Source organism: Ambystoma mexicanum, chromosome 6p (assembly GCF_040938575.1).
Source record: "Ambystoma mexicanum isolate Mex_15411 chromosome 6p, UKY_AmexF1_1, whole genome shotgun sequence".
Lineage (NCBI taxonomy): Eukaryota > Metazoa > Chordata > Amphibia > Caudata > Ambystomatidae > Ambystoma > Ambystoma mexicanum.
This window is the reverse complement of record NC_090935.1, coordinates 1,523,887,410-1,523,905,277: the sequence shown is the minus strand read 5'-3', so window position 1 is coordinate 1,523,905,277 and position 17,868 is coordinate 1,523,887,410.

Sequence of the window (17,868 nt, the reverse complement as noted above, 5' to 3'; positions counted from 1 at the left end):
GACAATAAATAACATTAACGACACAGAATGGTCTGGGGGTATTCCCAATACATTATCAAAAAGTGCGAAGCTACAAGGGGAGGGGAAAAAGGGGGGCGGATAGGAAACTGTATGACATCTACCATGGCCTGGGATTAGATGAAATAGAAGACTCACACCACCCAGATCAGTCAAAAAAATGGTATTCAGACATGAGCGCCACAGCAAAACAAGCATCCAATGAGAGCTGTTACGTTTGCTCTCTTATTCCGCTCGCATCAGGAACACCAAAAATACTGGTGCCTCAAGAGGTACCCTTGTCAGACGCCCAGTGTTTAATTCACCTCGTATTGTGTAGGTTTCAGAGCACCTTCCAGGCACACACAGTAACAATAGAAATGTTGGAGAACGAGAGAACATGCACCAGCAGGTGGCAAGGAGCAATTTGTATCAAGGAACCGCTCTATGTCATAAAAGGAACAAGATATACAGAGAATAAATGGCATGATGAAATGACCGAGTGCAAAGCTGTGGCACTTCGAGGACTGTCTGAAGAGAACTTTAATTGGATAAAGGAAACGTGCACACCTGTGTGGTCTCAACACATTGCCAAGCTAACATGGGTCACAGCACTAGAAAAAACGATAAAAACACAGAAGGAGATACCACACGAACTGTGCTTTCACGGAGAAGGGAAAGTGCCCATGGGAGCAAACAGACATTGCAATAAGACAATCATAATCCCAGATATGAAAAAGGGAACAGCAGCCCTCATGGACATGTATTGGATCTGCGGCAAACAAGCATACCTGCATCTCCCAGCCTCATGGAAGGGAACTTGCACCATGGTAACCCTACATTCAGCTCTTATGGTGATACCAGAAAGTCACATCCAAAGTGGGAATGGAGAATAGGCTGGCAAATCGGCAGCAGGAGAATTGGCTGGCAAATCGGCAGCAGGGCAATCGGCTGACATATCGGCAGCGCCCAAACCAGAAGTAACAGAGCCTCCAGCATATGAACAGTTGTCGGAAAAAGACATAAAAGAAAAACTTTCTCGCAGAAGGAGATCATCCAACTACATCTCCTCTGAATCGACTGTTCTTCTTGCCGCAATCCCACCAAAATACAAGCTCTTCAAGTCCGCAGAGACATTCTTTGCTTCACTCCTAACACCAGGTCTCCAGGCTCGAGCAAACGCCAAGTGGTTACAGATAGTTCGCTGGGAGCTTATCCAACTCGCCAATGACACTGAAGAGGGATTCAACGTGATCAAGGTGGAACTCCGTGCCTTGCGCCTAATGACAATGCAGAACCGGTACATCTTAGATCTCCTCACGGCAATGGACGGCAGTGTTTGCCGAAAACCCGTGAGCGTGTGTTGCATATTTGTGCCATCTGAAGACGCAGACAATGCAACACTTTCCCATGTCGTATCAGCAGTACATAGTTTGGGAGAAAGAATGTCGAAAGAAGGAGGGGTAGAATCCACCACCTGGTTTGACAACATGTTCAGCTGGATACGATCCTGGTTCAACACTGTAATGAAAATGTTAATTCCTGTTATCGTCTTCATAATGATATTTTTCTGTGTGTGCCAATTAGGTATCCGATGTTGTGCAAAATCTATGCCTAATTCAGCTATGATGATGGTAACAATGGGCAGTCAGGCAACGGTAACAACCATGATAGATGCCCAAATGCAAACTGGGGAACTTAACACACCCAGATATCATATGACAGCAGTATACCGTCAAAACGGGAATAGGGTTGACAACCTTTATCACACTACTATAATAGAACCAAGAGAGTTACAGTGGTACAATGAAGTATGGGTGGACCTAGATGGGGATGGAGGAAAATATATGACATGTACCCCTGATGAATATGCTAAGAAAGGGCACAGCCTTAAAAATGTATGTAGAGCATGGATGCCCATAAAAGGCACAGCAGCCTGGGATGAAGCAATAGCTGAAGCTATTGAAGTTACCGAAACGAGAACAAAAGAACTAATAGTTTGTTACTTTAAATGTAACGAAAGGGGGGAATGTGTGGGAGTAAGGGGCCAGCAGGCCCCCCTCCCTCACTTCTGTAGTACAAATATGGACCGTGTGCCTCTAATTGTGGGGAATGCCCCGTGCCCTTATGCAATGTCAGCATTGACTAACAACAGCGTAGATGGGACCATCATGCAGGACACAGGGCATCCATCTTTGTGCCCCCTTGATGCCATCTTGGTAACCATGCCTTGCTGCGATAATACCAAAAGGCTTCTCTCCCCTTTTGCAGTGACACACACACAGTGCGCAGCACACATGGCCCCCACCCTTCCTCTCACTGTGTCTAGAAAACTCTGTGACTCCATTCTCACGCTGAAGCCGGAGGTAATTGAAACAAAGAACAAATGTAACAGCCCAGTCTTCCTCCGAGATCACTGCTCCGTGTGTGAATTGGCTAGAGCCAAGCATCCATCTCCACCAACCTGTCCATGCCCCCTCACCCTCACCATTGGAAAATTACTGCCAGTGTAACCCTGTGTCCTCGCAAGGTATTCTCTTGATGTGCCAAATATGTGACCCCACCACGATGCCTACGAGGCAGACCCCTGACTGCACCTCTGTCACCATATATCATTTCCAATACTAACACATACCATTGTGCCTTAGATTCTTTATGAGTCCAGACCCAAGCTTCAATCGATGCTATCAAGATGGTCAAACCTTTGTAACGGGATGACCCGTACGAGTCACGATAATTAACTGTGTAAATAAGTACAAGACTTTCAGTGATTTGTAGAAGTTTCAATAAATGTATTTCAAAGTAATCATTTAGTGCATTTGTCATAGAGATGTATTATGTTAGCTTATTTAGTGATCACCCCACCTCACAGCAACCTGCCCTTCACCCCTCCTGGACACGGACAATAGAGCCACGTGATGACCACCCTCCCGCTAGGCAAGCAACCAATCCGGATGGGACAACAATGTCATCAACATATGTATCTATACTGAACAACCAATCCTGTACCACTGTGATACCCTATACTAATTGCGTCATGTATGACAAAATGTGTCTTTATAATATGATGTAACCTCAATATTGGTCAGAGCACTCTCAGGCAGCAGAGTTCTTTGGATGCCAACTAGATAAACTATTTTGAACTCACGCAACCTGTCCTTGTAGCCTTATTCCCCATCTGGGGAGTCTCTCATTTATTCTTTGCACGTCTAAAGATGGGGAGGGCGCCTACACTAATCAGGTCATTACCTTCACATCCCTCTTCCACATCACAGTGCTTAATCCATGAAATATACCAATGATACAAGTATTGGACCAGAACATACTTGGACTACAAAGGAATTATCCCCCGCCCCTATGCACCAGGAGCAGTGCCCAGTCCATGGAGAGGCTCAGGGACCACAAGGACCCCAGCCCCACCCAATGAGGATAGAGAGTAAAGTATGGGGTACATCCCTCAAATAGACCATCAGGAGAGAGCAGGGTCGGACTGGGCCATAAAATTATCTTGCACCAATGAAAAATTGGCCCACAGTTGTAAATGGTTATTCATTCCTTTTGTGACACTATTTAAATAGTACCCACGGGGGAGTTTTTTTTAATAAAATGTGATGCATATTGTGCATTTTAAAGAATATTTATTCAGCAAAACTCATCAAAACTATTAGCCACACTGTGCTGGAAGTGGCTGTCGACGGATTGCTTGAACGTTTCAAGCAGTGCGGCTTGACACGGCTTGTCATGTACGTGGGTCCTTTCCTTCAACCTACTGACTGTTGCTGCCTTTGGGGAGAAGAGACAGGCAAGAAGAGGCAGGCGAGGCAGAGCGAGGTGGGAGAAGCAAAGTGTGCTTCATCACAAACAGTAACCCCATCCCTGGGTGGGTCCCATGTGAAACGGAGCATGAGGCAAGCACAAGGTAAGAAGGTGAGAAGGCTTGAGGGTTAACCCCGGTAGTAGATGGTGAGTGCAGACTGCACCCCGCTATGCCCCCAGTGCAGGGCCCCCCTTCCCTTGCTGCGTGTCTTCCTCACTGATATTGCTGGATATTGCTGACATGTCCCTTTTTTGTTTGGGGGTGTAAGTGTGCAATTTGAATTTTTGACTTTTTTCGCTAAGATGTCGGGTAAAATTCCGGGAAGACTCTACCCACAATAACCGAAAGGGAAAGCCTTATGGGAAGAGCAATGGCTATAAGAGAGCCGGTAATTCAGAGCTATCAACATCAGGTGCTGAGGAAAGGGCAGTTCCTCAGGTTCAGCCTCCCCCAAATGGTTCCATGTGATTTCATTGTGGGAAGTTTTTTCGCAGGGTTTTTTACCGTGGATTTGTTTCTGAAAAAACTCATCAAATTTTTATTTTTTTTATTTTTAGGGGGGTTCCCCTTAATCCCCCATCCCCTTTATTTTTTTATATATTCCTGAACACCCACACCCAATTTATATATTTTCCTAACCCCCCAAAAAAAATTAAATGAGTTTTTTTGGCCAAAAAATCACAGTAAAAAACCCAGCGAAAAACGGCCCGTGATGAAAGGACGTCGTACCCCCCAAATGTGCCCGACCCTCCCCCTTCGCAGGAAAAAGAGGTTGCTGTGGGACACATTACAGTTTACAGTTTGTATTTGTATTTGTATTTTGTTTATTTGTATAGCGCACAAGGCCCGAGGGCAACCGGGCGCCTTTTTTAGTTACAGGCAGGTTACATACATACACAATATTTAACTTAAGAGTATACAAGATATACATGGTTACAGACACAATATTTACCTTGAAAATATACAGAATATACATGATACATCAAGTGGGGTGTATAGGATAGACAGTCAGATCAAAATAAAGGGCAGGATATGATGCGAGAGTGGCCTAAAATGCTGAGATGAAGGTTCCAGTCAAGGTCAGGCCAAGTCAAGGGTGGACAACCAAACTTTAGCCTTACGCTTGAAGGCAGGGAATGAGGGTTCTGCTCTGAGTGGGTTAGGTAGAATGTTCCACAGCTTCGCCGCAAGGACTGTGAAACTACGACCACCAGATTTTTGGAGGTGGGATGACAAGGCAATTAGCGTGTGTGCTTCTGAGGGGTCTCGCAGCTGAATGAGTTGTGAACCTGTTGGAGAGGTAGCTAGGGGCTTGGTTCGCTATACTTTTGTGTGTAAGTGTCAGAGCTTTAAAGGAGATTCTTTGGGTAACTGAGAGCCAATGAAGGTTACATCTGTATTCTGAGATATGTGAAGTCCTAGGGATGTTACATCAAGCCCTCCAAACCTGGGTGTGTGACCAGGGCAGCTAGATGCTGGGACGATAATGACCAATTTCTCACTGAGGGGCTCAACCCATTGGACGAAGCCAGAATAGCATCTAATGGGTCCTTCAGTGACATTGATGGCAACTCTTTGTTAAAATTATGTTACTCTTTACAAAATTCAGCACGTTCAAACTGTGAAGCCGCCCCTACAGTGACTGCGCAAGTACTTGTACACAATGGACCAAGTACCTACGCTTTGGCTGCCGCCCTGGCAGCGGAGGCTTCACAGTGTTTGTTGTCCACCCCACAGATTTTCTCAACAGGATTTTTGCCCTCAGCAGTGACTGAGACAAATCAGGATCCTATCCATCAAGATGCGCGTAGGGGTGAGTCTGTGGAAGTGGTGAATAACAGCTGTGTACCAAGACAAGAGGATTCTACTCACACCGGCATAACCTCTCCTGGGACGTCCTACATTTTGCAATCAAAAATCGCCTAAAATGATGTGCCATAATAACGAAGATGTAAAAAGGCAAAGTGAGGTCTTAGGTGAGCTACAGTCCTCCATGAGAGCACTTAAAATTCCAGTCTTTATGGGGTTAATGGCTGCTCCCAATACTCCTATTGTTGTACCTTCCCAGGATCTGGAGATGTCCCACACCCCTTCGGGAGGTTCGTTGCAATCCCTTCTCATGTATAAAAGCCATAAAAAATACAGAAAATGGGAAGACTTAAGAGGGTGCAGATCAGGAAACCTGAGACAGATTTTGCACCCAGCGATGACTTAATACATCCCCTTAATTCTGCAACTGTGACTGTCCCCAAACATAAGCCTAAGAATGGGAAAACCAGGAAAAGAGCATTGCATAAAAAGAAGATGCAATCCAAGCAGGGAGGATCATTGACCAGCTGGCTCCTAAGGGGCAATGATGCAAGTGGGACAGATATAGGGCTGTTGGAGGATGCCCAGAATATTCTACCAGCCAAATCAGCAGACTCCATCAAACCAAGTCTGCCTAAAACTGGGGTTGCTGAATGTCCAGTTTCTGTATCAACTACAGTCCTACAACCCTGAGTCGAACTTCCAATCTTGGACATTTGTGTTTTATCTATTGGAAGAAATGGCAAGTTGGGGCAAACGGGGCATGTGAATAGATCAGAACTTTTGAGACCTTTGCAAAAATTCCATCATAGTGATTGTTAAATTCGTGTGATTTTGAATTCATTGAACCTGTGAAGCTTGTGAGGGGTGGGATGGCTCGGATCCACTGCGCCTTCCTATGATGGATTCCCTTATTAGATCACAGCTTGACTCACTTGAGTTTTCAGGGTTTGAATTGGATCTAGGTATGCCCATCAGTGGAGATGTGTATCGCTGTGATCTTTGTTGTTCTGGGACAAATATCCCAAAAAAGGGGTCCGGCCACAGTTATCTCCGCAAAGGCCCCAGTTACTTTTGACAATGAAAAGGGGCAGAGGAGGCTGAAAGACATGCTAACTCGGGCATTGGGTGGCTCAAATTGAAAAGTCTCTTTAGCCTCCTGGCCATTTGCATTTTTGGGCCAAGGGTTCCTCTCAAGATTATCTATTTGAACACACTGTCTTTATGCTGCAAGAAACATGGCTTACAATTAATTTCCATGTATATGGATATATTACCCACGCTATGCCAGCAAAAAAAAGGTCACAAAAGGGGGCTGTTTGGAGGTTTAATTATTGGGGTAAAGCAGACCTACACCTCCAGTAAAATAACCCAGTTGATCTAGAAGGGAACGTTCTTGCTGTTGAAATAACTTGGGAGGAGTCCTCTTCAATAAACCGTCTGTTAATAATCAATGTATACGACCCCCCCACCCCCGGGGTGAGGGAATACAGGTAAAATATTTGTCTCCATACACACCATTATTACAGACTGGGTGAAAAATCATTTGACAGATTTTATCTACTGGGAGGAGACATGAACGCCAGATGTGGGGAGCACTCAGCGACTGGGCGGTTCATGAACCTTGAGGTAGAAAGTAAAATGGTGATTGATAATGTAAATGGTAGAGCTTGTAGGTGGATGGGGTTCCTGAGATACTGGATGCTGGACATTTTGAATGGTAGAACACAGGAGGACATTCCAGGGAAGCCAACCTAGTCTGTGAGCCAGGCGAAGGCTACCCTTGATTAAGTAAGTGGAAATGTTCCCTTGCTTGAGAGGGTTACTGATCTGGAAGTGTGCAAAAGGGAACCCAACGACCATGCATCCCTTTCTTTAAAGTGGGATACGGAGAAACCTGAAATAATACTGAGAGGACCTGAGGGCCTTAAACCCAATCACTTGGGGAATAGGGTGATGCGGTCAGAACATAATATACACAGGGGAGACAGCATATTCGTTTATACTTGGGGCAACCTCTGATGAGTTAGAAACCGGGCTGCTCTAATTGTCAGCGCAAACAGGTAGATCTCTTGGTAACTGTATAACATTGAGTAGAACCAAAGAGACACAGCCCTATGACAGAGAGATCAACAAGGCCAAACTACTGTTACATAAGGAGTTAAGGAATTTAAATACCAAGGGAAACTCCTGCTATATGTATCAGCAGCAATTCCAGTGACTAAAGAAATCGGTACAGAAACTGGGTATGGAGCAGATGCTTTAGGGGCTTAGTCTCAAACTGGCAACGGAGGGTAAGAGCCTTAAACTGTGGTTAACTCCAGGAACTGGTGGAGAGTACTGTCGCTGGCTAGAGGGCCAGCGTATAAGCTAATGTTGAATCCCATCCCTGCAGATTCCTGGGTTAATTATGTTGAAAATCAGATGTTTGTGACAGTTGAGGGGGGAAGGGAGCTTAAGTGTAACTGTCATTGGAGGCTCGGTTTCACTGCAGAAAACGTATACTCTCACATCCAGAATTTAAAGAACTCTGGGGCTCCGGGTCCAAATGGGCTGTCAGCAGCAGTTTTAAAAGGGGATGTCCTATTGTGGTCCAATGTTCTATGTGCTCAGTCCCAGAAAGTATGTGGTGAAAAATCGATACCAGGGTCTTGGAAAAAATCAATATCAGGGGATCATTTACTGCCCGAGAATTATCAATTATTATCCTTTTTTGATGTAACGGACAAAATATTTGCATCATATATGCTCGAACACTTGCAATCTTGGGTCATTGATTACAATATTTTACATGACTTTCAAACAGGTTTCAGACCCGGTTCGAGTACGGTGCATAATGTCTGGGTATTGGAAACCATAATCGACCAGACTAAAAGGCACCACTCTCCTGCGGTATATATTACTTTTGTCCACTTTAGGTTGGCATTTGACCAAGTAGATCATAATCTGTTATGGAATAAACTTAGTGGATGGGGTTGTCCTGGTTGGCTACTGGAGATCATAGAGGCACTCCAGACTGAGACTATTGCCCAGATTCGTCTTGATAACGATAAAAACCTGTCAAGTCCTGTAAGAATCAACAAGGAGTAAAACAGGGCTGTATGTAGCGCTGTTGTTGCTGACTTACTGGCTAGACTGAACAAAAATGCAAAGTGCCCCCTAAAATAGGGAAATTCATTGTTGCTGTCATGATGTATGCAGATGACTTAGTGGTCTTTGACCAGCTGCTGACCGGCATGAAAGCAATCATAAATGAGCTGGGGAGATACGCGAAAGAACATGCAATGTCCGTTTTCTTACAGAAGATTAAAACCATGTTAGTAACGGCAAAGAAAGTCAACAAAACTTGCCTGAATACCAGCCTGGACATTATCGACCATACTGACACCTATACATATCTGGGAGTTGAAATGTCTAATAGCATTAACCACAAAAACATGTGTGAAATCAAAACTAGATTGGGTTCCCCATTTACACAGCTAGTTTGTACATTTGTCACTTCCTATGCAGGGTTTTCTTTTGAGTGTATTCTATCTCTATATAGGAAGTGGTTTTGCCCAGTGATCCTGTATGGCCTGGAGGCTTTGTTGTTTACCAATATAAAATGGTTGGATGTAATTGACGGTAACAATATGTGCTGGGTCTGCCATGTTCTGCCTCTATTGAATATGTCCGCTTGGAATTTGTTCTGGTCTCTATTAGGGCTATGAGGACTAAGCTGTTGATACGCAAGGGCGTTTTTTTCTTAAAAGCATTGTTATCCTGGCGGTGCCCACTCTCAGGTGAGCATCATGGTAAGGCACAAAAAGAGGGAATATGGGATCTGTTTGTAAACTTATTCAGCCAAACTTGTCATCTCATGAATTGGGAACCAAATTTTGAACGCTGTGATGCATTTCTGGTGCTCAAAGGGGCTTTTACTAGGAGAGTAAAGAAGTGGAACTGGCTTAGAAATTATGAACACCTTGCACGGCTACATGGATACCCATATAGTTATTTGAAACCTCAATGTTACCTGTCACTATGTCCTGTTCGGAGGCCCATAAATTCCGGCTGCTGATGCGTACTAATCAGCTCCCGGCGCGTGCAGTATGCAGTGTCAAGTGGAACTTATCTAAAAAAGAAAGGTATTGCAGAATTTGTAAGATCCTCGACAATATGCTGACAGTGAAACATCTCCTCACCGAGTGTCCGTCCCTAGAGCCCCCATATATGATCACTTTGGGTAACCTAGTGCATGAATACGACACCATTAAGTCCTATGAATTCTGTATCAATCGATGACAACGCACTTGACACCCACGGGTATGGAAAATTGTACAACTGAAATTGAAAATTGATTGAAATAGCCATAATTTGACTGAAATCGGATCAAAATGACCATCAACTGGTTTTTCCTTACTGAGTTGTAATGAAAGATTTTAGGATTTTATAGAAAGGTTTTTATTATTGTGTTTTAATCATTGTGTTGCTGTTTTGTAAAAGGACATTTTTAATTTTCTAATGTACATCCATGAAATGATTATGTAATAGTTGGATAACTGTATTATAAGCAAATTAAATTGTAAAAGTTCTAAATGAACTAAATACAACAAATATAAATAAATACAAAAATAAATTAGCCACATAGTGAAGTAACTCATCAAACTGGCTCACATTGGCTAAAAAAGTGGCCCACTTTGACCCAAAAAACTGGCCCACACCAGCATTTTGCGTTTTTGGTTCAGCCATGGGCATATTGCCCTATAGGCCAGTCCAAGCCTGGGAGATGCACACAAACCCATTGACACCAAGAGAATCACAGAAACCCCAGGAAAAGACCAGCGAAGATAGGAAACCTAGGCCAACTCACAACTCACAGAGCCCCAGGGAATTACTGAATACGATTGGAGCTCAGCACTCTCTGCCTCATAATAGGGCTACAACTTCAACACTATTTACACACTACACCGACATATGGGCAAGTAATACCAAATGAAGCAGACATGGAGGCCAGGGCTCCCAAGACCCTCATCCCTACTATAGTCTTTGACCAATGGACCATGGTCACTGGTGAGAGAAAATCCATCTGAATGAAGGACCTACTCTGAAGTCCCCCTACTCATTGACAGGTACTTCAAAAATAAATGACAAGTAGACTAGCCCACCAAACTGCTGGCCCTAGATTTGCATCATAGGTAGGCTGAAGAAGAAGGCTTTGAAGTGGGCAAAACTGATTCCAAAGTGCCCATATGCAGACCCCATTCACGACATTAAACATGTTGCCCAAGCAGATCCTGATTGCCACAAAAGAACCAGAAAGTTCCAAGGTGGGAGCATGAGGAGGTCATAGGTTGATTCAGAGAACAGGCACTGCAATGTATTTCAAGAACACTGATCACAGCCCTCTAGCATACCCGGCACTCATTTATTTTGTATTCATAGGACATTTGTATGACGCCTATACACAAGTGTTTCCAGGCGCCACAAGACAAGATAGGGTGGGGGAACATGGGAATCACTACAACAAAAACCGGTTATATTGGCCTTGTGACAATCCTACCATGCAAGTGCTTGACAAGGTGGTATGTGCAGGGGCAGGAGGTAGAGGGAGAAGTGCAGGAGTGGGGTGCCCCCAGGGAAGGGGTTGAGCAAGCGCTGGCCAGGCCAAGGTGGAAAGTGACAAGGGAAAAAGGGGGAAGGGAGGATGAGTGCGCTGGACAGGGAGGGACAAGTTGGGCTAGTTCAGTAAAGGGAGACTGAGGGCAAATGCCAGCAAGGATGCTGGGCAGCCTGGTAGGGGGTGGTCTGGTCCCTGTATGACTCTGAAGGAACCAGGACCCAGTCGCAGCGGTAGAGGAAGAGTTAGCACATGAGGGGGAGAGGTAAGGGCGAGGAGAAAAGGAAAGTCTTGAGAAGTTTCCAGAACTTAAGAAGATCAGGCTCAAGTCTGAGGGGTGGGTAAGCCATTCCAGAGGGAGGAGCCAGCCAAGGAAAGGGCTCTACCTCCCACTCTCTGCTTGGAGAAACGTTTGACCTGCAGAGATCTGGAACCGGAGGACCGAAGGACTCTGGCCAGGAGATATTTGGGGAGGGAAAGCTGGATGTAAAGAGCATGAGCATGATCCCACCCGCAGAACTAACAGAATGGGGTTAGGGGGATGACAGGGAGAACACTATTAATCATTTCCTAAAATTATATACATGGCACTACCATTCAGAAAGACCATCTTATCTGCCTTAAGCAGTCAGACTATAGGACAGTGGTATTCCAACTGTGGGGCTGCCTCATTTATGGGGGTGCAGTGAATGTCTAACGGGGGGTGTCCAATGCTCCTTCAAAAGAGAAGATGGTAACTGTCTCTAACAGAAAATAAAAAGGTGGTCTGGCTTGGAGGGGGAGGGTGCCATGCAAGCAGCAGAGCTCCTCCCTGAAATCCTGTCCTATATGTGGTCCCATGTGACCTCAGGCTCTGTTTGTGTAGTTGTTCGCTCCCAGCGCCCTGCCCTTTTGCAGGCCTAAGGATATTCATCTTCAGTCACGCCGAAACCCACGAGCCTGGCAACCCCTGGTGCTCAGCCCAGCCAAAACTCCAGGGATGCCCCATACTCACCAATTCCGAGGCTGCCACCTCTCCTGAAGGAAAAGCCCTGCAGGGACTCAGGGAGAAAATATATATATATATATATATATATATATATATATATATATATATATATATATATATATATATATATCTTTTCTTTTAGTATATTAGAGTCTAGAAAAATACTTTTTACGCATCTTCAATAAAAGTCAACCAGAATTATATATACCAGATTAGAAATAGAGATCATCAAAAATCATGCAGCATTAAATAGTAACCAATTGTATCATATGTAGTAAACTGGTACCCGGTTCTAAAACAGAGGTACTGGTCCTTCAGTGAATCCTTGTAGTGAAATCTTGATGTGTATCCATAGTTTGGTAAGTTGATAAATAAAATTAAAATCATTACCCATCATGAACGTGTCCCACAGTTCATCACTACCTGTAGGCCTTGCGTTTACCTTTTCATAAAATATGAAAGATCTTCTTATAACATCCATAAAGGCCACACATTCCAGTGACACATGTTTAGTATTTTCTAAATCCATATTTCCACAAAATCTGCATGTCATGGCAATTTTGCAAATATTTACTCTGGCTCCTATATTTTCCCAAGTTTTATTAATCTTAAATTTGGTCCTGATATAGTCCCATATGATTTTATTTTCTGAATATGCGAGGATATAAGTAGGCAGTTCTGTACGTCTGAGTAGATATTGTACGAATAAGGCACAGTTGCTTTCAGATCTATGAATGCCTGTTCTTTGCTATATTCCTGCATCATCACTCTAGTGAGTTTTTTGTGGTATTTCAGCCCTATTGTATGATACTCGGTCACTTCATTTTTTTGGCCTTATATGTACGATCAATCACACTGTCTCTGAGTAAAGCCAAATGAGATGGATAGCCTTGACTTGTGGATAGCCTTGTCCAATGATAGTAAGTAGTGACCTACCGTTAAAATGGACACATGTCCAACAATAGTTTAATCAGCGCACAATAATTGTTGCACTCACTCTACATATATTACATTTTGTGTAGCTATATCCAATTGGTGTGCTATTGGGAAGCCTAAGCAGAGCGTTGACCCATTTACGCTCAATCTTATCTTTCTCATTATTTAGAGTGGGTGTCCTTATTTCTGCTCCTTATCTGATAGTAGATATAATCTTAACATTATAAATTTTCAATATGGAGTGAACGGAGTACCCAGCATGTTTATGTGCAAATACTCTGGGCGCACCGACCGCTGGGCTGTTTTTTACTTTTACTTATCGTCGGATTTAAGTTTTTTTTATCTTGAATACACCAACAACATATAGGCAAAATGGAGCATACACGCAATATAATTAATATAAAACCAATACAACCTGCATACTTAATTTGTAAAACAACTGTGCCCACTTTTTCTAATTGTTGATGCCATTTAAGTTTATTATCAATAGTAATTCCAAGGTAGTCATCATCATACATACCTTTATTCCCTGTTAAGCCATGAAAGTTTTCCGCAACAAATACCAAACATCACAAGTGAAACAACAAAATAATAGACAATTTCATTGAATTAAATAATGGCTCCCAATAGTCAGTATGCATTTCATGTAAACCCCTAGGGGTGCAATCTAGCAAACTAGCAAAGCAAGGTCATCTGCATATCCCAGCCAGTGAAGCAGAAAATCTAGCAGTTTTAGTGGCATGATGTTTGTGGAGAACAAAGCGTGAGATAAATCATCTAAATATAAGTTGAATAAAGTGGGTGCTAATATGCATCCTTGTTTAAGACCGGTATGCGTAAGGATCCATTCTGTTGTGGCACCCATTTTATTAAGTCGGATTTTGACCCTGGTAGAAGTGTGCAATGGTATGATCATGCTCAGGAGTCCTTTTGGTATGTTCCATTTATGGAGTGTGTTCCAAAGACATTCTTGCTCAACCATATCAAATGAGGGACTAAAGTACACAAATTATATGTAAATAGTATGTTTTTGACTAAGCCACACACGCTAAACTATAGTTACCAGCACAAGTACATCATCAGTCGTATTGTTTTTTTTATGAAAGCCGGTTTGATTTATGGCGATGATTTTATTAATGTAAATCCACTTGTTAAGCTCCTGCAACAGTACTCGTACTCGGATTCTTTCTAGTGCATCCAGCATCGCAAGTGTTCTCTGATTACCTGGGTCTGTCCTCTTACCTTTTTTAAATACTGGTAGCGTACTGTGGTCCGTCCATGTTTTATGCACTATCATACTCCTAATAATGGTATAGAAGATGTGGTTTAAGATCTTAACCCACTATTCTGGATTAGTCTTCAGCAGAACATTACTGAGTCCATATGGCCCAAGGGCTGTGAGGGATTGATGGATTTAATAATATTGGCTATCTGTGAGACCTGGAGTGAATAAATCCATTTCTCATGACCTAATTCTACGTTTGTCTCTTCCTTCTGTATTGTCCCAATGGTCTTGGTAATATGCCCCTCCCAATCCTTCTGTGATACCACACTGATGAGTGATTTCTGTGTTTTAGCTCCATTCACCATATTCCAAAAGGTCTTAGAATTCTTTTGATTACAGCATATTGCCCATGTCTACCATTTCTCTTTGTTTATTCTACAGAAATGTGCCCTTAACCATTTTTGGTAATTCAATTTATTTAATCGAACTGCATGTACATAATCGTCTGCGTCCAGACTGCTATGCGCACAGGCCTAAAGTTTCTAAGTTGTTTCTTAGCTGTGCTAATGCTATAGTGCCGGCGATGTGTGAATTGCTTTTTAGCTATCCTACCAATTTTCTTTTTCTCCTATGACAAGCGATGTGTGCCACTATCTGTTCAACTAACTTCTTATACCCTACCAGCTCAGTCCCCCCACCTGTTCCATTGCTGTAATCAGTATTCGATTGGTCAAAATATGCATCAGTGGTGTCTAATACTAGGTTGTTAATGAAGTCATTAGCCTTATCTAAATTACTCTAAATTACAAGGATTCCAATTCACACTATTTTTCCTTGCATTCATACGATGCTACCCGTCTCATCAAAGCCGAGCCTGTTTTCTTCAAAGCTCAAATGTGTCAACAACAGGAAATTATCACTTTCTTCCCTTTTAAGGACCAGCATGTCCAGCAAGTATTGACATATCAATGAGCATGTAAAGACATAATCAATATCAATGACAGTTGCACTTTTAGAGGTTACTCTCGTAAATCTGCTCTGATAATACCCTTGGCAATTACCAATCATCATGGCATCGCCATTAGAATAGAGTCCTTTTGCCCATCTTAATCCTTTAAAATTGGTTTTATTGGTATTGGATATGTTTGAGTACAAAAAATCTTGTGCGTAATCTGGAGGTATTGTATAGGAGGTCCCAGACATGGCCTGCACCCCTTCTCCTCATTTCGAGGTACGGGAGCGTCCTCGCCAAGGTATGTGATGTATGAAGAGCAAATGAACCTACAAAGACCTGCACTGGAACTAATCAGAAGATCCATACCGGTTGACGCACCCATAACCATACAACCCATGACAGCACGGTACCCTATCAGACAGCCATACCAGCCGCTGATGCGAAATGAGGAGTACCTACACACGGTCCACGAAGAGACCCCAAAAGCCTTAATGGAAGGCCAGTGGAAATGACACAAGGGCCTGATCAGATCCGAGAATGAACAAGAGCAGCTATCGGAGATAACACGCCAGTGCGAGTAACGACTAAATTGAATGGAATAGGCACAGAGAGGAGACAATGTTACAACATGAGGAAACAGTGTTACGAGACAAGATGGAAGCAACCGTCCTGTTAAACGTGTGTAAATAGGCTTGAAACCCAAGATGCTAAGAAATCGATATTGCTTGCAATGCTTAGTAGAAGATAGAGTGGCAAGCACCAACTATATATCTACCTCAATAAGGCACATCATAAAAGTGCGACTCCATTTTGTAAAAGCAGAAATTTACCCAGGCAGCCAGAGGCCTGGCAGGCCAAGTTTCGAAGCCCAGCCAAAGACAAGAAAAGGAGTGGAATCGAAACTCAACAAAGAGCGGTTCATGCCTAGGAAATCGAGGTCAACCAGAGAAGGGAAGGAGAGCGTCAGCTCACAAGACTCCAACTTCAGAGCATACCAGCCTGCCTCTTGAAGGTCAAGATAAGGGGGGCCCATGCAGGTGGCTAGACCGACACAGAATTAAATTAACTAAAAGCTGGAAACTGAAGCAGAGTCATGGTGAACTAAAACGTGACCAGCCAGGCGCGAAGAAGTATCATCGCCTGATGTCATCCAGGACCCGAGGATGCCATAACTTTTCCCGATAAGAGACTACAGTTTCGAGGCCATCCTTAGCCAACTAATTGACACGTCACCCTAAAACACTGATTGATGGAAGGGAGGCAGGGTGAACCTTGGGACACCAGGCACAGGGGTGTCCATTCTGCATTCTGCTAATTAAAAGTGGAAATTTATGTCTAGGGTGTAACCTGCCCAATCAAAATGGACCAAGTTATCTGAAGTCACATAGATATTGTAACCAATAGGACGTCGTAGTTGTAGTGACGTCTATCACGCGTGATGTAGAAGGATGGGCGTAGACGCCCACCCGATAAGTTATCCAATCCGCATGCCCTACTATCTTATACAGATATAACACCTATATTTAAGTTACCTTTCCTAACCAATTATATTGCATTGTGATTTTTGTAAAGTTAGACGTCAGTAATGATGATTTCTGCCTATAAGAAGTGCTGTCCGACTGAAGTTCGAGGAAGTCGGAGCGAGACAGGTGATCACACTACAGCTGATTCCTGTTTGTTTCCCTGTTTGGTGTAGTTGTCATTAAACTGACTTCCCTTTGCCAACCTATTGAGTCCTCGTTATTGAGTCATGTCGGAGTAAGTGAATCCTGCACCCCCTGTCCTCACATGGTGCAGCTATCTTGTCTTACAAGTTCTAGAGGGTGAGTGCTGACCAATGGGCCTGTCAGTGAATTCCTCTCCTCCAGAGCACTTGGTAGCATGAGGATGGTTTCGATTATTGATTATCGATTGATAGTTATAAGACACCTTTAAACCGACGGCACAAAGTAACTCCAGGCTTTTGGTAAATTCCCGAGTCCTTTCGCCACTCCGGCTGAGTAGACTGAGAAGTTCCCTGTGGACAATGATAGAGTAATAATTCAAAAATCTGCAGTTGGTCTGAAGGAACCCGCCTTTCCAAGCATAACCCTTCTCATTCCCACGGGCAGCGGATAGGACGAAAATCTTAAAAGCAGGAAGAGGAAGGGGCGGTGATCCCGAAGCTCCGGAGAGGAAAAAATGCGATCGGTGAGTAAAACAACAGACTCCTTACTTTGGCAAATGTCCTGTAGGCATTAGAGTAATTCAGGGAATGGTAACGGAGGGTGGTGGAGAAAAAATTAAATAGTTCGAAGTAGAGAAGACTGTATATATATATAGGCGGTAAACACTCAAGCATAAGAAATAAAACGTAAAGAATATCAGGGGGGCACCTGAAATAAAACGTAAGGAATATCAGGGGGGCACCTGAAGTAAAACGTAAGGAATACCGGGGGGCACCCGAGAAGAATAAAAAGTAAGGAATACTAGGGGGGCACCTGAGCAAAAATGTAAAGATTCACCTTGTTCCTGCGCTTTAAAGAGTGGTCAGAAGGAACGT